The sequence below is a fragment of the Hordeum vulgare genome, chromosome 2H (assembly GCF_904849725.1).
Source record: "Hordeum vulgare subsp. vulgare chromosome 2H, MorexV3_pseudomolecules_assembly, whole genome shotgun sequence".
Lineage (NCBI taxonomy): Eukaryota > Viridiplantae > Streptophyta > Magnoliopsida > Poales > Poaceae > Hordeum > Hordeum vulgare.
Genome location: NC_058519.1, coordinates 175,568,080 through 175,590,541, shown reverse-complemented (window position 1 = coordinate 175,590,541; position 22,462 = coordinate 175,568,080).

Here is a 22,462-nt window from a genome sequence, read left to right as displayed (position 1 = left end):
GGGGGGCCAGTGGACCAGTGGGCTGCCCACAAGCCCCTATGGTGCGGCCTGGGGGGGGGGGTGGCCGCGCCGTGCAGGCTTGTGGGCACCCCCTGGTGTCCCTCTAGCACTTCTTCGGCCCAGTATTTTTGATAAATCGGGAGAAAATCCCTGTTGATTCTCACGGCGTTTGGAGTTGCGCATAATAGGTATCTCAACTTTGCTCCACTTTCAGACCAGAATTCCAGTTGCCGGTATTCTCCCTCTTCATGTAAACCTTGCAAAATAAGAGAGAAAAGGCATAAGAATAGTACCGTGAAGTGAAATAACAGCCAAAGAAGCGATAAGTATCAACATGAAAACATGATGCAAAATGGACGTATCAGTTATGCAATACATCCAAAAAGACATTGGGAGGAACTGGCTTACGTTGTGAACCGAGACGGGAAAGAGCATCCGCTGCTTCATTAAGTCGCCGATCGATGTGATCCACTTGATAGCCATTGAAGTGACCCGCTACATCCGACACAGCTCGTGTGTAAGCCGCCATCAAAGGGTCTCGTGAATCCCAGGTGCCAGAAACCTGCTGTGCCACCAAATCTGAATCTCCCAAACACCTGACTCGCGTGAGGTTCATCTCTTTGGCGAGTCACAAACCATGGAGCAAGGCTTCGTATTCTGCTGCATTATTGGTACATGGGAACATGAGCTGAAGGACATAGCAAAACTTGTCACCTTGAGGCGAAGTTATCACCACGCCAGCCCCCGAGCCTTCCAATTGCCTGGACCCGTCGAAATAGATGGTCCAATAAGTATGATCGGGCCTCTCCTCCGGGATTTGCAACTCGGTCCAATAATTGATGAAATCCACAAGTGCCTGAGATTTGATGGCCGTCCGAGGCATATACCGCACATGATGGGGTCCTAACTCGATGGCCCACTTAGCAATCCGTTCAGTTGCCTCTCGATTCGCCTAAGTATGATGTCGCCGAGGGGGATGGAATTGACGACCGTGATCGGGTGTTCCTGGAAGTAGTGCTTTAGCTTCCGACTCGCCATAAACACCCCAAAAACCAGCTTCTGCCAATGCGGGTAACGTTTCTTGGAGAGGGTTAGGACCTTGCTGATAGAATACACCGGTCGCTGGACCGGATACTCCTTTCCTTCTTCCTTCCGGTCGACAACTACTGCTACGCTGACTGCCTTGGAATTGGCTGCAATGTACAGGAGCATAGGTTCCTTGTCCGCCGGAGCCGCGAACACTCGCGGGTTAACTAATTGCCGCTTCAAGGCTTCAAAAGCTTTGTTGGCTTCGTCCGTCCATACAAAACGATCAGTTTTCTTGAGCAACTGATAGAGAGGGTCGTCCTTCTCCCCGAGGCGACTTATAAAGCGACTCAAAGATGCGATTCGACCCGCCATACGCTGGACCTGGTTAACGTTGGCCGGTTTCCCCAGTGAGGTAATTGCCTCAATCTTGTCCGGGTTAGCTTCAATGCCATGTTCCAACACCAAGAAACCCATTAACTTCCCCGCAGGGACACCAAAAACACACTTGGTGGGGTTAAGCCTCATCTGGTAAATGCGCAGGTTGTCAATAGTTTCCTTGAGATCCTCCAAGAGCAACTCCTTTCGGCGAGACCTGACCACGATGTCATCCACATAAGCGTGGACATTATGACCGATCTGGTTGTGCAAGCAATTTTGGATGCAACGCTGATAATTCGCCCCCGCACTCTTGAGCCCAAACGGCATAGACACGTAACAGAAGGCCCCGAATGGGGTTATGAAGGATGTCTTCTCCTGATCTGCCACCACCATCTTGATCTGATGGTATCCCAAATAAGCGTCCAAGAAACACAGACGCTCATAACCCGCCGTCGAGTCAATAATTTGATCAATGTGGGGAAGGGCGAAGGGATCCTTCAGACATGCTCTGTTGAGGTCAGTGTAGTCGATGCACATGCGGAAAGTGTCGTTCTTTTTGAGCACCAGGACCGGGTTAGCCAGCCATTCAGGATGGAAAACCTCAATGATAAACCCAGCGGCCAGAAGCCAGGCAACTTCTTCTCCGATCGCCTTACGACGCTCTTCATTGAACCTGCGAAGGTACTGTCGAACTGGCTTAACTTTGGGGTCAGTATTAAGATGGTGCTCAGCGAATTCTCTTGGTACACCTGGCAAAGATGTCCCTCTCACGGATGTCCCTCTCACGGTCAGACGGTTTCCATGCAAAGATGTCCCTCTCACGGATGAATTTGATGAGCGCGCTTTCCTATTTGGGGTCCAGAACCGCCCCAATAGTAAACTGCTTGGTGGAGTCGCCATATGTAAAGTCTATGACCTTGGTATCGTCCGTCGGTGTAAACTTGAGGGGTGGCCCAGAATCGATGGTTGGCCTCTTGAGCGGCGTGATGTCTGCCGGGTCAACATTAGCTTGGTGAAATTTGAGCTCTTCAGCCGTGCAAGCCGATTGGGCATAAGCTGCGTCTCCTTCTTCACATTCTTGAGCTATCTTCCTATCTCCGCTGATGGTAATAGGACCCTTAGGGCCGGGCATCTTGACTTTCACATAGACATAGCATGGGTGAGCCATGAATCTGGCGTACGCCGGCCGTCCAAACAACGCATGCTAGGGGCTCTTGATTTTGACCACCTCGAATAGGAGAGACTCGCTCTTGTAATTTGACTCTGTGCCAAAGGCCGCATTAAGTTTAATCCGCCCAATTGGATACGTCGACTTACCAGGGACGATGCCATGGAAGACCGTGGACGATGGCATCATGTCTTTCTTTAAGAGGTTCATCCCTCGGAAAGTATCAAAATATAATATGTTGATGTTGCTGCCTCCATCCATGAGGACCTTGGAAAGGGTGTACCCTCCAACTTGGGGAGCCACAACCAAAGCCAAGTCACTAGGGTTGTCTACTCAGTGTGGATGGTCTTCCCTGCTCCAAGTTATGGACTGTTCACACCAGTGAAGGTATCGAGGGAGCGCCGGCTTAGCTATGCTGAAGGTTCTATGCTTCACCTTATGATCCCACTTGCACGTGCTGGTGGTGAACACGTGATACTCCCTGATGTTTAATTGCTTGGGGTTATTCTGAAACCCGCCACGATCTTCCTGTCAATGGGGATCTCCTTGTGGGGGGGGGGGGGTGTTGTTGGAACACTCCCGGCGGGTGGTACTACTGATTGTGAACTTGGTACTGCCCAGCGTTGGGCTGTGATCCACCCAGTGGTCCCGGGTTAGGAAAACCGCCGAACGGGACTTGGCGTGACCCGGATGTGCCTGGTTTTTCCTGTCCCTGTCCCTGTTCACCACGCTGACCTCTTCTGAGTGCCTCTTCCTGGAATTCCTGCATCACGTACCAATCCTCCGAAGAGTGAGTCGCCGGTCCCTCCGTCGTGGCATGCTGCGGACAAGGGCCTTTGAGCATCTCTTGATAATTGCGCGGTTTCTTCCCACTGAAGCCCCGCTTCTTCTAGCGCGGGTTTCCATTGCCGCTATTAGTATTGGCGACAAAATCCGTAGGACCTTCCTGTTGTCTCCTTTTGTCGTGCTCACTGGAGTGGTGGTTGCCCCGGCCCTGAAACTGAGAATGGCCCTTGTGTAACTCGCCCTTCCTGGCGGTACTAACTTTGTCGTCGTCCTCCCCAGGATCCTTGGTGTCGTCCGACTCAACATACCTAGTGCGGGTATCCATTCATTCGCCCATGTCCTATACTTTCCTCTTATGTCACCCTAGCTTTAGTACCAGAGGTTCGTAATGGCAGTTCTTCTCCAGGATCAACACTGCCTGAGCCGCCGAGATGCCTTCTGATGAATGAATAACTTCCGTGACTAGCCAAGTCCAATGGTGGGCCGACTCATCCGGCCGCTGAACGCAGTGCTGCAGGTCGACGATGGTCATCGAGCGTTTGCAAGTCCCTCTGAAATTCTTGATAAAGCGCTCTTTTAGCTGTGCCCAGGTGTTGATGGAGTTGGGTGGTCAGTTTTTCAACCACGCACGTGCCGTCCCTTCGAGCATCATAGTGAAGTACTTGGCGCAAACCACCTCATTTACGTTGAGCATGTCCCTCGCGAGTTCGTAACTCTCGATCCATGACCTTGGTTCGAGATCTAGTGAGTAATTGGGGACCTTCCGGGGCCCTTTGAAGTCCTTCGGCATTCGCTCATTGCGCAGAACTGGTGCAACACACGATACTCCGATCTGCTTGCCTCCGGCATCCAGGGAAGTGGGAGGTGTTGAGGTGTAAGCCAGGTAGACCTGACCCGCCACGGCTGCCGTTTCTATCTGGCATGCATCTTGCGCCGCGTCCACGATATCTTGAGCTCGCGTGTTGGGCATCCTGAGCGGGTTATGTTGAGGGAATCACCATGGCCCGCTGGTTACCGTGGGTAAGTCCTCGTGGAGACTTCTAGTGTGGCTCGCCTGAGGCGTGGAGTGCAGCCGATCGAGGCTATGAGAGTACTACGCGTGCTGGACCACGGCCGTCTTTACCATCTCAATGCTGTTTCGGTCCTCTATCTTGGCCGGGAAGTTTCAATAAATCGGAAGGGACTCCAGGTGGCGAGTTGCCGCCAGCACATTGTCCACGGGATTCGAGAAGTGACCCCGTGTCGTCTGGAACCGAGTCGCATGGGCATCCATTCGTTGAGGTGGCGGTGGATTGGGCGGTGGAACCGGACCTCCCCTCGGAACAGTTTGTAAAGGTCGATCAGGACCCGCCCCGGGGGTGCGCAGGATGTTGAAAAGGCGAGTTGGATGTAAGTCGGCCGGGATACGTCCGTGGTGCCTCCTTTGGTGAACGGCGTCGGACGCGTGCTACTGTCTCTCGAGCCACCAGCCTTCAGTGTTCAACCGCTTCGTCTGTGCTGCGATCTCTACCCTGGCGGCTTCTGCTTCCATATCCCGCTGCGCCTTGGCCATCGCCTCCCGCAGCTTTGCTAGCTCGGCGTTTATAGACTCCTGATTCTCGGACGTGACGGCGGTTGCCATAAGGCTGGTGACCTCCGCCGCTAACTCCTCCATGGTTTGTGCTGGGGGTTTGGACGTCCCACCGGTCTCGTTGTTGCCGGCCGGATTTTTCTGAGGCTGTGCCGACCCCGCCATATAGATGGCGATTTGTCAATGGGATCTCTCGAGGATCTCGGAGTCCATTGCCAACGACAACCCTCCAAGTTGTCCTTCCTGCAGAGGGTGGATTGAATCTGTCTCGCCCATGGATGACTCGCCGTCAGAATTGACGGGGGTGATCTAGTGGAACGCCGGTTCGTCTTGTACGTCGTTTCCCTGCGTAAAACCGACGAAGGCATGGCGACTCATGTCCTGTCGTGTGATGGGGAGGATGTACGTGGCCGGTTCGACGATGTCGGTGGAGGCGTCCGGCTCAGGCACGGGCGTCCCAATCATGCCGATGAAGATGTTGATTTTGCCGAAGGGGACTCGGTAGGCAGATTAGACTGAATCGGCTTCTGGCCCCCACAGCGAGTTGTCGATGTAGTACCTCCCGCGGCAGCTCTTTGTCATGATGCCGATCACATAGCTTTCTAACCCTGGTAGGGCACGCTTCGAGAACTCAAATCCACTGTGCGCTAGCCCCACGGTGGGCGCCAACTGTCATGGTTTGGTCACGACAGATGTCCTCGTGAAAGGACCTAATGATGGAGCCATCGCACCTTGGTGGCGACTCAAAGGGGGTGAGCGAAAGCGAGACTCAGACTTACCCAGGTTCGGCCCCTCGTGAGGAGGTAAAAGCCTACGTCCTACTTTGTGTGGATTAATGATGGCTTCGATTACAAGGAGGGCGTAACTCGCCTGACTTAGCTCTTGATTCTATCTAACTCGCCTGACCTTTCCCGGGATTCGCCTTTATATACATGTCGAGGCCCTAGGGTTTACAAAAGTCCTTGCATGCTACTCTTCGTAGCTGTCCCTATCTCTGAGTCGTTGTGCGCTACATGATTGGGAACTCCCTTGGGAACCTACCATCCGCATAAACTCTTGAACCGCCATCCAGCTTCTGGGCCATGAGACATACTTCTAATGGTAAGTCTCCCCTTTGATCACCCGGCCCACTAAGGGCGGGTTATCTGTCGGTAATATCCCCAATAGACAGGCTGCCACGAACCGACCATGACGGCACCGCCTGTGTCGCCATCGTCTTTGGTTAACTCTCGCAAGACCACGACCCCCTCAACCTACCACCTCCACAAACCACTCCACAAGCTCTGCCGCAATAGTTGGACACCATCTACGTTCCCGGAACACCGTGGAAGTGCTTGCCCAATGGAAGTCGATCCCAACTGCCACTGCACATAAATTCTGGCGAGGTAAGATCGCGCCCGAGCACCACATGATGTCCATCGGCATCGCCACACTCGTGCGCCTCGCCTGTCCCATTTGGTTCGTCGAGAGGCGCAAGAGGTCGCCATCTTCCCTTGAAACTTTACCGGTACCGCTCATCTTCGGCGAGCCTCCTCCATCATTACTAGGAAATAGCTTATATGTAGAATACTAGCAATAGCATTGGGTAGGACATGAACCCTACTATTGATTGATACGTCCCAAACGTATCTACTTTTCCAAGCATTTTTGCTCTTGTGTTGAACTCTAATTTTCATGATTTGAATGAACCTAACCCAGACTAACGTTGTTTTCAGCAGAACAACATTGGTGTTATTTTGTGCAGAAATAGAAGTTCTCGGAATCAAATGAAACTTTTTGTGGATTTTTTCTAGAATATATGAATAATTATGGAGCAAAGACCTGTCGGAGGGGTCTGCGTGTGGAAAACGAACCAATAGGGCGCGCCCACCCCACTGGGCGTGCCCTGTTAGCTTGTGGGCCCACATTGCTCTCCGACTCTAATTCGAGTCCTATAAATTCACAATTACACAGAGAAAAATTGGAGGGAAGTTTTCATCGTGTTTTACGAGATAGATTCACCGCCACCTCTTGTTCTTCCTTAGGAGGGTTGATCTCGAGTCCGTTTGGGGCTCCGAAGAGAGGGGTTGATCACCATCGTCATCACCAACCATTCTTCACCAACAATTCCATGAAGCTCACCACGGGGAGTTAGAAATTCCTTTGTAGGCTTGCTGGACGGTGATGGGATTGGATGAGATTGATCACATAATTGAGTTATTTTGATAGGGCTTGATCCCTAGTATCCGCTATGTTCTCATATTGACGTTGTGCTTAATGCTTGTCACTAGGGCCCGAGTGCCATGATTTCATATATGAACCTATTATATTTTTTCTGAATAGAAAGTGATTAGATCCTATCTTGCAAGTTGTATGCACCTATTACATGTTATGATCCGCATTCCCCAAGGTGACAAACGGATTCTTTCGGGTGATTGTCGTAGTTTGAGAAGTTCATGTATTCACCATGTTTTAATGACTTGTTCCGGTTCTTTATTAAAAGGAGGCCTTAATATCCTTCAATTTTCTTATGGACCTCGCTTCCATGGGAGGGTAGGATAAAAGATGTCATGTAAGTTCTAAACGCAAGCACGTATGACTATATACAGAATACATGCCTATAGTATATTGATGAAATGAAGCTAGTTCTGTGTCGCTCTAGTGTGTAACTGTTACATGATTGATGTTATCTAAATCATTATACATCACTAGTCCATGTGCCTACACTTTTCATATACTAAATCTTAGTAAGTTACTATTGCTACTGCTACTGTTACAATCACAAGAAAACTGTTGTTACTGTCAGTGTTACTACCATTATTTTGCCGTGCTACTAAAATCTTTGCTGGAGAGAGATATCCCAGGTGTGGTTGAACTGAATACTCTGCTACTAAGACCAATAAATATTCTGTAGCTCAACTTGTGTTGAATCAATATATGAGGGTGTAATACTATCGGCGAAGACTGTTGCGATCCCATATACTTGTGGATTATCAAGACTCTTTTCTGGCGCTATTACTGGGGAGCATAGCTCTATTTATTGTGTTCACTTGAGGATATCCAACAGCCATTATGAATAATTTGAAAGATGTAAAATCAAGATCATGCCCTCTAAGACAAGGGAAGGTAAGGAACTGCCATCTAGCTCTGCTTTGATTCACCTATGGTTTTGAATCAGTTTATGACACCACCACTTGTTGCTCGTTCTGATATGTCATATGTACTTGGTGATGCAACTTCTGAAATTAATGATGACACTACTGCTATACTTGATGAAACTAAAACTGTGCCACTGTATGAGTTACTTGATGCTCATATTTCTAAAGCTAGAGAACTTGAAAATGCTGAAACTGGTGAAGATTTTGAATCACCAATTATACCTAGCTCTCGTAATAGATATGAATTGCCTGATGTGCCTGAGGATTATGTTATGGATGGGGAGATATCTCGAGACTTTTTGCTTGTAACAATGGAGATGATTTGAAGACACTCCTATGCAAATAGAAAGAAAAAATTATGATGGAAAAAATGAAAAATGATCCTAAATTTGCTAATTCTCCTATATGTGTTATTCATAAGGATTATGAATTTTCTGTTGATCCGGAGTTAATCATTGTAGAATTTGATCCTTTACATGGCTATGAAATTGAAACTGTTGTTGGACACCTCACTAAATTGAATGATATTACCACTTTGTTTACAAATGAGGAAAAAATGCGCTAGTATTCTATCCTTATGTTTTTTCCTTTTTTTGCTAAAAGGCGATGCTAAGGAGTGGTTCCTCACTCCGGCTCCTCGTTGTGTGCGTAGCCCCGAGGATACGATATATTACTTCTCTAAAAAAATATTTTGCTACTAATAAGAAACAAGCTACTTTAGAGGAAATAATTAACTTTGTGCAAATTGAAGAAGATAGTCTCCCTCAAGCTTGGGGGAGGCTTCTCGAGCTGCTAAGATCTTTGCCTAATCATCCTCTTAAGACAAATGAAATACATGATATCTTTTATAATGGACTAACCGATGCTTCTTGGGACTACCTAGATAGTTATGTTGGTTGTGTTTTTAGGGAGTGAACTGTTGGACAAGCTAATAATTGGACACTTCCTGAACCACCGCCGGAACCAATTCAAAAGAAGTGAGGTATTCTATTCCTCAGTCCAAAACATATGCAAGAAGCTAAGAGATCTTTGAAAGAAAAAAGAACTAAATCTGAAGATGTCAAGAATCTACCACCTATTGAAGAAATACATCCATACACACGTAGTAGAGGTAAATTCTCCCCATAGATTTAATGAAAGTGATATAACTTATACTAAAACTCCTAGTCATTGCATGGATTAATTTGATAATTACATTGTCGGGCAAGAGCATTTCGATAACTATGTTGAAGATCAATTAAGACATAATGCTATGATGACAGATTGCTTGAGTGCCTTGATGTTTAGAATTGCTAATGATGTTAAAGGTCTAGGTAAACAGGCTTCCATGGTTCATTCTCAACTAGACCAAGTGGCTAAGTCTCAAAATGATTTGCTTGCTGAAATAAATGAGAATATGGATGACCATGCTGTTAGAGTAATGACTAGAGGAGGTAAAATGACTCACGACACTCTTTATCCTCAAGGTCACGATAAAGAATAGAACAAGATTTTGAGAGAATCAATGAAGATGCACCTAGTACAACTAAAATAAAAATAAAAATAAAAATGATAGGACTATGCATGCTTCCAGAGAACCTGTTATAGAAAAACCCTCTAAGAGTTATAATGATGTTTCTGTTTCTGATGCTGAGACACAATCTCATAGTGAACATTCACTTAGTGATAATGAGAATAATAATGATAACAATGATATTCACATCGATGCTCAACCAGATAGTAATAAAGAATCTGATACTGACGTGAAAATAGAACATGCTAAAGATCTTGATAACCCACATCCTAAAATTAAATAATATGAGAAGAAAGACTTTGTTGCTAGGAAACATGGTAAAGAAAGAGAGCCATGGGTTCAAAAAACCTTGCGATTCCCTTGTAAGCCTTGAGAGAGTAAGGATGAGGAGGAGTTTGAATGCTTTAATGAAATGATTAGACCTATCTTTTTGCGCACTTGTTTGACACATATTTTAAAGATGGCTCCATATGCTAAGTATACGAAGGACATTATTACCAACAAAGGAAAAATACCTGAAACTGAAATTGCTATCATGCTTGCTAATTATTCTTTTGACAGCGGAGTGCGTGAGATGTTGGGAGATCCTGGTATACCCACAATACCTTGCTCCATCAAACAAAGCTTACACCTATTGAGATATGTTTGCAAACGCTAGATAAATCTACTGCTATACCTATTGGAATTTGTGAGGATGTTCCTTTGTGGTTGCAAATTTTACTATCTTAACAAACATTGTTTTTCTTGATATGCTTGTGGGGCCCATAAGCTAACAAGGCACGCCTACCACCTCGGCGTGCCCTGTTAGCTTGTGGGGCCCACAATCCCCATGTCTTATCCATTTAGCCCATATTATATCATACCTCAAGCAAAAATTCTTACACACCCACACACTCTCTCTCTCTCGTGTTCTTGCTCCTCCATGGGATATTTTCGATCTCTTTGCTTGGAACTCCATTTCTGATTTTTTGAGGGATTGCTCCTTGGTATGTGACTCCTCTATTCCTCCAATTAGTTTTTGCTCTAGTGGTTTATATTTTGCATATTTTTGTTGCACTTGGTGCTATTAAAATGATCTTGCATGTTGAAATCTTTGAGTTACAAGTAGTATAAATGCCTGATATGGTCTCTAGGTATCCATATGAGTACACTATCTATCTCACTAAGTTTTATTGACATAAATATGTGGCCCAAAAAAATCAGAAATTTGTTCATAGGAATATGAACTTCCTTAGGAGGGGTTCTTCAAATCGGAGTCCCAAGCGAGTTGTTGGTAGGATCTAGGACGAAGATATCAACATCTCTCTTAACAAGGAGGTTAGGCCATGTGAATGGCCACATATACCTTTCATGAGTGAAGCGGGTTTCCTACAAGAGATTATGCAATTCATAGAAAATGTTGGGCTACCCAACTTCCTCGTGCATGAATGTGATCAATACTATCTCCTTACGAGTTTCTTTGTGCAATTTTTTTATTTCATAAATAGGCACGATGCTCCTATTGTGTATTTTTATTTATATGCAGAACATTATGTAATCCCACTCTCCGATTTCTGTGAAATATGCTTGACTCCCTGTGACGAGGGAACACGTGTGCCAAAACCATAGGAGTTCGAGAACTTCCTCCTTACTTTAACTGTGGGAGAAATTAGGGGTGTATCAAATGCGAGGGCCACCATTCTACATTTTCCTTCTGTGCACTACCTAGCTATATTCATAGGGAAATGTTTACCTGTTATGGGTCAGGGTGGTGGTCTCAGTGCCCCTACCCTTGCTATTTTGCGTCGTGCTCTCTATGGCGATAATACTTACAGCTTAGGAGCTATAGTTGTGCACGGCTTGCATGCTAACCGAAGCAAGGGAAGGGTTCATGGTGGTATCTATGCCACTCACTTAGAAAAACGTTTTAATGTCAACATACGCCCCACTAAATACTTGTAGCCTAAGGTTTATCTTGATCACCAGTCTATGTTAGATGACCAGTTCATTGATGAACCTCAGCCTCCACAACACATTCATTATAACTTAGTATATAGCAAGAATACCCACGATGTTATTGTGATGTCTACGCCTTCTTTGTTTAACTATCATGCCAGGAATGGATATACCATCATGCCACCTGATATATAATTTCTTACCGGAATGAGTTGGCTCAGGTGGAGGCCATATATCAGGCACGGGATGCTCAAGTACCTCGGCACAAGTACTTCCCTCCTTGACCAGATGGCTACTACAGATGGTGATCTCTAGGCTAGGCAAAAGCTTATGCTCGGGGGAGTATGTATTTCTCACCGACATTATATTCATGTTCACACATTCCATATCTATTGTTAGTGTTCATCCTCTTTCATTATATATCCATGTTAGTTCTATTTTTTACCTTCTTCTTATGTGTTTTAAAAACTTGGAAAATCCAAAAATATTTCTCGTTTCTTTATAAGTTCTCGTTCTAGCTTAATTAGTGTTAAAAGAAAACCCAAAAAGATCTCCTTTTCATGTTGGGAGCTTTCCCGTGTAAATACTTTTTCTTGTTCTTGTTTTTCCTTTTTTTATTTGCTTCCTTTGAAAAAAATCAAAAACTCCAAAAATATTTCAGTGTGTTTCTCTGAATTTCTCTAGATTGAGTCATTAAAAGGAAAAGTCCAAGATGAAAATGTTGAGTGGCTCTCATATCCGTTGTGTTAATCTAACAAAGAGGCAATATTACCTTGTCTTCTCCTTTGCATAAAATGCCTTGCATATTTCAGCTTAGTCCACGGCATGCTTGTACTACTATTATTATCACATCATTCAATCGTGCAAGTGAATGGCAATAATGACGATATTTGATGAAGTGATCATGGTAAAGGAAGATGTTATGAATTCTTCTTCTTTTTCGTTTTTGTAAATATGTTTAGATCATTCGATCTTGATTCAGCATATTATGATTAAGCTTATTTATGATGACAATTTGAGATTATAGTTGCCCATGCCATGCTTAAATAGCTAGGGGTGGATAATGATTTATCACCTTCCCCATACCCCCTCCTCCTCCACCCAACATTTCCCGACCGCTGGCACGACACCTTCCACCAAAATCACTAGACCACCCCCTACATAATCCTCGTCAAAAGACATGGTGCACGCAATATAGCCAAGATCTCAAGGAGCATCTCACATCGGAGAAGCAAATCACGGCCGCACGCGCGGATGCGGCCACGATGGCTGCCACGCATGTCGACCCCAGATCTTGGAGCATCACCTCGTCGTCGAGGCCACCATTGACGCCTTGTGCATGGACGCCGCCACGTGGTTGGCTGCTCATAGCAGCAGCTCGTGGTGTTTTCTCGAGGGCTCCGCCGGTGCCTTTGACGACAAATATGAGTTTCTTTCTCAGTGCGCCCATGTTTTCCTCAACCCTAGAGCCGGCAGGTTGGTGCCCGGACAGACTGTGGCCACTCACCACTACAAGGAGGCCATCCACGATGTGGATGCCTCACCCTCTTCCAAGCCCATAGTCATCGATATCTCCGACGATGATGAATAGCTTATTTTAGCTTAGTTACTAATTACCTGTGTTCATCTACCTACGCCTTGTAAGCATGTTTGCTTTACTTGTTGCATGTGATGCTCATGCATTTCCTTAAGAAATTCTACTGAAATATGCAATTTAATGCTACTATGCAAACTAACCTTCTAGTATGTTCTATTGTGTAATGCGATGCTCATTTAACTATTTGGTTCATTTTTTCGTGATCATGTGCAATGTGATGTTTTATTGTTGTTGGTACAATTTTGTATTGTTATGCATGTGAAACATACAATTTCTATATTTCGTAGTTCTTAGCACACTTGGCTTTTCCATGCGGCTTCAATTAGTATGTTAGATCTGCAATGTGTTTATTTTCCATTAACGTATTTTACTGATAGCATGCAAAATCTCACTTATAACCTGATCGATATCTACCTTAAATGCGTTACACGGGGGACAATGGGGGACACTAAAGTTTTCCATCAAGGTTGGCACTGTCATTATCCTTTGTTTAGTAGCACATTATTCTGCAATTGCAAGAACCATTCCAATATTTAGACTCTCGAAATAGGCTTTCGCCCCGCTTTATATATAAAGCAAAAATTCCTGCATCCAGACAACCACAACCCAACAGAGTGATAAAACATAAGAACGCTTGGGCAACAACACAGTCATGCCCAAGAGAAGAAAAAGAAACAGAAAATACCATCATAAGGGCAAGCTAAGCATAATGAGAGCGGGCGGAGAGCCGCCGGGTGGAAGTCATTAGCCCGTCCAGATAGCCCTGAAGCCGGTCGCGATCTCAGGTCCTAGCGAGCGGATGCCAATGCTGCAAGAAGGCAAGGAATTTGAACAACGACTCAGATGCATGCCGCTGAAACACCCGCTCAATCACCATTTTATTGTGAGTAGTCCAAAGAGTCCACGTCATCGCTGCGAATACCAGCCAGAACAGTCGGCGCTTACGGCCAACCTGGGTGGCCCTTACGTGCAGAAATTCTACAAGTTCATGGGCCTCCCACTCTGGTCCCAGAGCCTCACGCACAAGGCACCAAATGGCTCTGGCCGCAACGCAGGAGAATAGAATGTGAGTTGGAGTGTCCGAGACGTGGCACAAGGGACAGGTGCCATTGCCCGGACCATGGCGTTTCAGCACCTCGGTCCCAGGCAAATGGTCGCGGAGAAGCCGCCAAACAAAAATCTTAATCTTCAGGGGCAACGGTGCCTTCCAAAGTTGGGATAACCATGGAAGGACCGGCATCCGATGAAGTGCCACATACGCCGAACTAACAGAGAATTCTCCCGAAGGAGTAAGACTCCAAGACACAGTATCCCTGACCGACGAGTGTGGGAGGGGAACCACTTCCCACAACCATTCCAATATTTAGGCTTCTAATAATTTGGTCTTGCACATGTAGGTCCTACTGTAAGAGGTTTATACCCACTGTTCGACCCATTTTGCATGTGGGGAAAATGGTGTGTTCCTGAATATCAGTCAAATCAAGAAACTCACAAAAATTGTTAAGGTAAATAAACTAGCGACGAAAAAAAACAAGCCATTTGTCTCCACAATGAAGAAGACATCAACTAACTACAGGATGGTACTATCTCTTTTACCTTTTATTTTTTACTTTGCGACATTTCAATTTCTCAAAACAAAATTTATGCATATCTTTGTTTAGGTCCTTTCTAAAGCATTTCATCGATGAGTACATCTCAAACCACCTATATGGTCAAGAGGCAAGGAAGGTATTTATACAACACCCATGATATAATCCTCAAGAGGATGAAGGATGGGCGGGCAACCATCCACATGCGCTGGCATAAAGTTGCAAGGACATTCCACATTAGTAAAGGATTAATATTTTCCTTCCCCTTCAAAAATTTTCTAGACGAGATTCATCTGTCCATTTACCGTATATGATGCTACTTCCCAAAGGTTTTAGATGTTGCATGTGAAACTTGGTCATGTCGTGTAATTGGGTAGCTAGGTAGTGTATGCCTATATGATGTTGTACTATAATGTATTTCAATTACAAAATCCAAGTTGTCGTAATACAAAATGAAATCTATTGTGTGCTTGATATTAAATGTCCATTTGATTACTTGTTGGCTTATAAATGATAAAGCAATCAGCCTGATTATTAGGGTTTTCTATTGCACACGGATTGTCATAGATCACCCTCAGAGATGAACTCAACAAACCCACATAATTTCTGGAAAGTTGGCATGTTGGATCAGCAAAAACTCACACACAACTTCCCTCTGACAACTATGTGGGTTAGGACACCCATTCACAATTGTTTTCACATCAAACGTGTGTGTGATTGGCAACCCTATGCCAAATAGTTTCTTGTAGATATCGTGCACGATGGAAACCCCTAAAAAAGACAACGTCATGTAGAAAATTTTGTGTGATGTACAATATGAATGGAAACGTGCGTTTGGGATTCACTATGTGGGATGCTAAGTACATATCACAAGCCTTCCCCAATATGTGTGTGTATGATGCCCCTTCCAATCGCACACGATATATTTTTCCCATCATGTGTGACCGGGCACACGCATCGCTGATGGGTTTTTTGTGTCGTGTGGGATAGCCCCCCAATTGCCAACACATGCAAGGCGACGCTTTAAGACTACATCGCGAAAAGGGGTTAAAAACCATTTGTATAGCAAGCGCGTGCACTAGTGATCATGTACATAGGCTTCAGGTCAGCGACAATTATACCAAAATGATTCTACATCTACTACTATTATCCACTTCGAGGGTGCTTCTATGCTTGCCTCTCTAGGTATTAAGTTCATAACAAACATAACAATGTATTAAGCAAGATAACATGATGTAGATAAATTATGACAATCAATATGTTCAGGCCCTATCATTTTATCCTTAGTAGCAACAATACAAATACGTGCCTACCTACCCCTTTTGTCACTCGATGAGGACACCGCAATGTTGAACCTACTACTATGCACAACTCCCTCCAATGATTGACTGATCTAGTTGGCCAAAGAAGACTCCTAGATCAGAAAGCATACATAACTACGGTAATCATTGATAATAAATTTCATAAAAGATTCAATTACTTTCAATGAACAATCTGATCATAGACCCACAACTCATTGCATCCCAACAAACATATCCCAAAACAACATTAAATCGAATAGATGTCCAAGAAGATCGAGGAGAATGTGGTATTGAAGATCAGAGAGAGATAGAGAGAGAGAGGGAGAGAGAGAGAGAAAGAGAAATAGATAGTGAGAGAGATATATAGCTAACATTTATGGAGTTGTGGGTTTGTGGTGTACTACTCACACATCATCATGGAGGCGACAAGGTTCACCTAGATGACCTCCGTGATCGACCCCCCTCCCATGGAGTACGAGAAAAGGCCTCGAGATAGGATCACGATAGAACAGTGACTTGTTGTAGCAAAGAAGTCCTTTGGGTCTCCCTCTAATGTTTTTGGAATATTTGAGAACATATACAGGTGTAGTTTGGTCAAAAGATGTTACACGGGAGTCACGAGCTTGGGAGCGCGCCCTACCACCCAGGGCGCACCCTTTGAGCTCATGGATCTCCCGTAAGGCGAATGGTATCCTCCTGAACATTCTAGCACTAATGCAGGAAGGTCCTAAGATGACACATGGACTAGCGACAGTTTGACCAAACTGTGTGGGATGCATTAATCTCGAACTATATGGTTCTAGCTTCATCGCCAATAAAACAAACTGTGTGCAATGGCTGGTCCATCCAGCATGATTCAGATAAGACTTGTGTGTGAGGTACCTGACATATAGTTGGTCCTCATGAACTATTTGTGATTACCCAAGATAACACAAACGGTTAACAAAATACATATGTGTGTGAAGTACAACATACAATTCACTCAGTTAAACTGTTTGTGCTGATCGAGTAGAACACAAATAATTTAGCATAAGAAGGTGCGTGTGATTCCTAACAAATGGGTTAGTAATAAGAATTGTGTGGGAAGACCAATAATAACATTGGCGATTCCTCGTGACAAGCTGTCTATGTTGTGGGCACACAGTTGGTGGTAAACAATTGTTAGCAATTGTTGAAATCATCATCGATGTGTCCCTTAGTTTAATAGTATGAGATGTGACTTGCTCTGTTTGCACAACATCTAAGGTGTGTAGCATGGCACACGTTACTGCATGGTGGCTCTACGTGGCGGGACACCAACAACGCACACAGATGGATGACGACAGAGTGCGCCATGGCCGCCTCAACCTCAAGTATCCACCCACGGATGGATGTCATAATAAAACACACACATTTTTATTATTATTAATCGTTTGTGTACTTATCATTTCTTCCTCCTCTGTCCCGTCTTTTCATCGCGTTGCCGCCCGAGGATTCTAGCGCACACTTTGGCATTAGACATGCATTTCTTTTGGCCACTCGTCGGTTCAAAGAGGTTTTAGTGAGCCCGTTCTCACATGCAACCACACGGGTTCCCACACACAACCGTGCTACGACGCTAGCTTTCCGCATGGCTCAGCTAAATCCCTCAAAACCCTAATTCTTGTCGGCGATCTATATAAATCCTCACTGTCGGTGACTCCACATTGCTTTCAACCACTCCCTCCTCGTAGCTTATCCAGTGGGATTCTCCCCAATCACCAATGGCACCGACCGATTGTTGTCGCTCAGCCACTCTGCTAGAGGATGAATCCAGCTTAGAGGATTCACCGCATCGGCAAGATAGTCCTCTGAAGTGTGTAGTCCATGTGGCGTCCGTGGTGGGTGTGCACACGCCACCCACTGTCGGGACCCCGATCCTAAGCCATAGGAATCCAGCCTATAACACATCGCATCTCTTTGCGGTCTCACGCACGGTTATCCCCACGGCTGCAGCCTTATGTTAGCCGGGACCGTTTGCGTCTTTTGACTTGCGTATGCGATTGTGTCGCTAGCAATCCAATGTCAAAGAACCCGGATCGACATGTCTAGTCATAAACTAAAGTGGAAGTTCCGTACACGGACACACATACATGATGCAGCAAAGTAGGTGTTGGTCATCAGCGAATGTAGACGAGTCGTAGCAAGCTACAAGGACTCCATTACAACGCGTGACATTTCCCAAAGGGACAGACACAACAGATAAGAAGGACACATGCCGGTCAACCAATGTGTCCGGAGCAGTAGCGAACTACCATGGCTCGATGGAATTCCAAAGGGGCATTTCCCCGTAAGGAGTGCTACTAAGGCATACGACTAGGTATTCGAACCCCATAAATATCAAGTACAACACACGTACGCATGTCATACCAATATGTATAGATACATCGATGGCATCACAACATAACCATAAACATTCAAACTTTATTTAAAAGGCTCGGAAGAGCCTCACACATAATATTACACAGATAGGGGCCTCACGACCAATCATCATAATTCATACACACCAGTCTTACAAGCCTGCGGATGATTTAAAACTGTCTGAGTACAGACAGATGGAAAGACAAAGGCACATGGCCTGACTATCTACAGACCCATCCTAGGGCCAGATCGTAGCTGGGATACCAGCTACTCGTCCTCGTTGATGTCTAGGTAGAACCGTCCATTAGGGTCATTAACAACCTCCGCAACAAATTATTAAGCAAACATGAGTATAAAAGTACTCAGCAAGACGTTAGGATAAACTATCTACTCATGCAATGTATCAACAAAGAGTTGTGGGGTTTCATGTAGAAAGCCAGCATTTGATTCTTGGCTAGACAACTTGCATTTTGAAATAGTTTTGACAACTATGTTTCTCGCACACGAGTCCACTAACACCACAACAATACTCCATCATGGAATCATTCCGTCTCCCTTTCAGACTTTGTTGCCCGATATTCAAATCCGGCTGGGTGAAGATATATTTCAGACTTTGGTGATCAGTGAATATTTCGCAACGATTACCAAGAAGGTAATGTCACCAGGTTTTAAGTGCATGGACTACTACTGCAAGCTCAAGATCATGTGTGGGATAATTATTGTCATGTGGACACAAGTGTCGAGATGCGTATGCAATCACATGACGATCTTGCATGAGAATGCAACCGAAACCTTGTCGCGAGGCGTCGCAGTAGATAACAAAGTCCTTGGAGAAATATGGTGGTAGCAACACAGGTGCGGAAGTCAGGTGTCTTTTTAGTTCTTGAAAACTATGCTCACACTGTGGTGTCCAGTCGAACTTTTTATCTTTCTTGAGGAGTTTAGTTAGAGGCTTTGCAACCTTGGAGAAATTCTCGACAAAGCAGCGACAATAGCTCGCTAGACCAATAAAACTCCTAACTTGCTTAACCGATTCAGGTTGAGTCCAATCAAGGACAGCTTGAACTCTCTCGGGATTGACAGAAATACCCTTACCAGAGATTACATGGCCTAGATAGGTCACTTCTGGTAACCAAAATTCACATTTTGAAAACTTGGCATACAGGCGATGCTCTCAAAGTTTCATCAATACCAGCCTTAGATGCTCGGCATGTTCTTGTTCGTTCTTCGAGTAGATGAGAATATCATCGAGGTATGCTACGACGAATTTATCCAAATACTTCATGAAGATTGAATTCATCAAGCAAGAGAAGGTGGCTGGGGCATTGGTTTTTGGAATGACATGACGGTGTACTCGTATGGGCCATAACGAGTGACAAAAGCCGTTTTTGGAATGTCCCCGTTCTTGATCATGATTTGATGGTATCCCAACCTCAAATCCATTTTTGAGAAGACTCAGGATCCAGCGAGCTGATCATACAGATCGTTGATCCTGGGGAGCGGATATTTGTTCTTTATGGTGACCAGGTTAACTGGTCGATAATCTACAACCATCTGATATGTTCCGTCTTTCTTCTTAACAAAGAGGACGGGACAAGCCCAAGGAGAAGAGCTAGGACGAATGAAACCTTTATTCAAGGCCTCATCTAATTGCTTCTTAAGTTCGGCTAGCTCCAGGGGTGCCATCTTATAAGGTCTTCTGGCTTTTTGAACGGTTCCCGGAACAAGGTCTATCACAAACTCTACATCTCTGTCACGTGGAATTCCTGGCAGTTCCTCTGGAAAACATTCGGGAAGTCACGGACTATCTGAATGTCTTCAAGTTCCGGAAGAGGGTTGGCATTGAGGGAATAGAGTTGGCATTTGGCAACTCGAGTAGAGACATTGACTATCTCACCCGAGGGATGGGTAAGCTGAACATTTCTAGAATGAGTATCAATCTTGGCATAGTGAGCTGACATCCAGTCCATACCCAAGATGATATTGATATCCAAAGATTTCAGGGCTATCAAGGATGCTAGAAAAACTAGCCTGTCTACTAGAATTTCATTGTCATAGGTTATCCTAGAGGTTTCCCACTTACTACCAGGGGTTTGGACAACCAATGGAATTGGCATATCACAAAAAGACATGTTATGCAACTGTGCATAACTTTCTGAAATGAAGGAATGAGATGACCCAGTGTCACAAAGAACAGACGCTGGGTGATGATTAACAAGGAGCGTACCCAGTATGACGTCGGGATCCTCTGCAGCTTCTTCTGCTGAAACATAGTTCACACGGCAACGTGCACAGCTGGCTTCACATAGTAAGCTTTTCCGGACTTGCCTTGCCCAACGGACTTTCCACGTTGCTTGGCACCCATATTCTGAGGACACCCTCGGGAATAGTGCCCTGTTTCTCCACACGTGTAACAGATCACCAGATTGGCACGTGGTGCAGCATTGCTAGCTGGACCACCATAGGTTTCTGTTGGACGGTTGGTCTGATTCGTCTCAGTCTCCCCATAGGATGGCCTCAGAGTGTATCTTGGCGGCAAATAACTATTTGGAACCCACAGCCTGCGTTTTGGGAACGTAGAACCAGATGACGAGCCAGAGTCACGAGAGTGCTTCTTTGTGGCTTCATAGTCGGTATGACCAGTCTCGGCACTGAGCGCCTTGTTGAGAAGATCTTGAAATCTTGTACATTCGTGGAGGCGCAACACGACGAAGTTCAGGGCTCAGACCCTTTCGTAATCTTGCTTTCTTCTTGGCGTCAGTTTACACCTCCTCAGTTGCATAGTGGGCGAGGTTACCGAACTCGCGGCTATAGGCATCCATGGTCAATTTTCCCTGGGTGAATGCACATAACTCCTCTCTCTTTCTTTCCATCAGGCCCTCTAGAATATGGTACAAACGGAAGGCTGCACTAAAGTCTGCCCATGTGGCTACTGATCCGGCAGGACACATAGCTTCAAAGTTCTCCCACCACAGATTGGCGGGTTCTTCCAGAAAGTATGCCGCAAAGGTCACCTTGTCGGCCTCAGAAACATTTGCAGAGCGAATCTTCCGCGATATACTGCACAACCAATCATCAGCGTCGAGGGGATCGACGGAGTGATGGAACTTTGGAGGATTCAGCTTCACAAAGTCATTGAGGGACACTACATCATTCCTAGGCCGACGAGCCGTATTTTGCTCAATACGCTCTAATAGACGGTTGGTCTCCCTTTTGTTTCTCTCTGCCTCAAGCATAACTTCCGCCAGAGAGGGCGGGTGAGGCAGTTCCTCCTGCGATGCTTGACTACCCTCTCCTTGCTCATGACCAGGGGCACGGTTCAACCTGGTGAACACCATCCTGACAAACAAACTCACAGCTTAGACCAATATTAACATCAACACTACCTATGGATTAAGAATGTACTGAACACACCGAATGCGGAAATGAACATCCGAACAACATGGTAACAAGCAACTGCTATATATACACCATGGTTCATACACACCATTACATAGTTCAGTACAACCTTAACCGAAGAACAAACTACTGAAAACATGAAACTACTCATCAGAGGCTTTCCAAGCTTCCTATACATTATTTATCTATGCCTCCAGAATTCATCTCACGACACAAGCATACTCCACAAGACACACAAGACTGTGGAAGTATAACTACTACCATACTATTCTTCCACTCATGGGTTCAGGCATCCGCATAGGACATCTCATAGAGATTGCCTCCATGGCCTGGGAGCTCAACCTGCGGATCACGAAATACTCCAGCCTGAGACCCCTGGAATCCGTAAGGACATGGGTGTGGCCTTGGTCCCCCGACTGGTGGTAGTAGAGGTCCCCGAAGAGGGGTGACTCCTCCTATAGCAGGCCTGTCAACATGAGCTGGAAGATGGGTCCTAACAGGGTTCAGCATCTCCATATCTCCATACCCTGTCTGGACTACAGGTGCCAATTGTTTGAAAGCCATCCACAGACGGGCACGTGTAGCATAGATCTCCATACGAAGGGCACGAGCATTCCTGTCTCTATTCTCTAGCATCTCAACAGTGGACTGCAGTAGCGGATCCTTCATAGAGGAATCAAA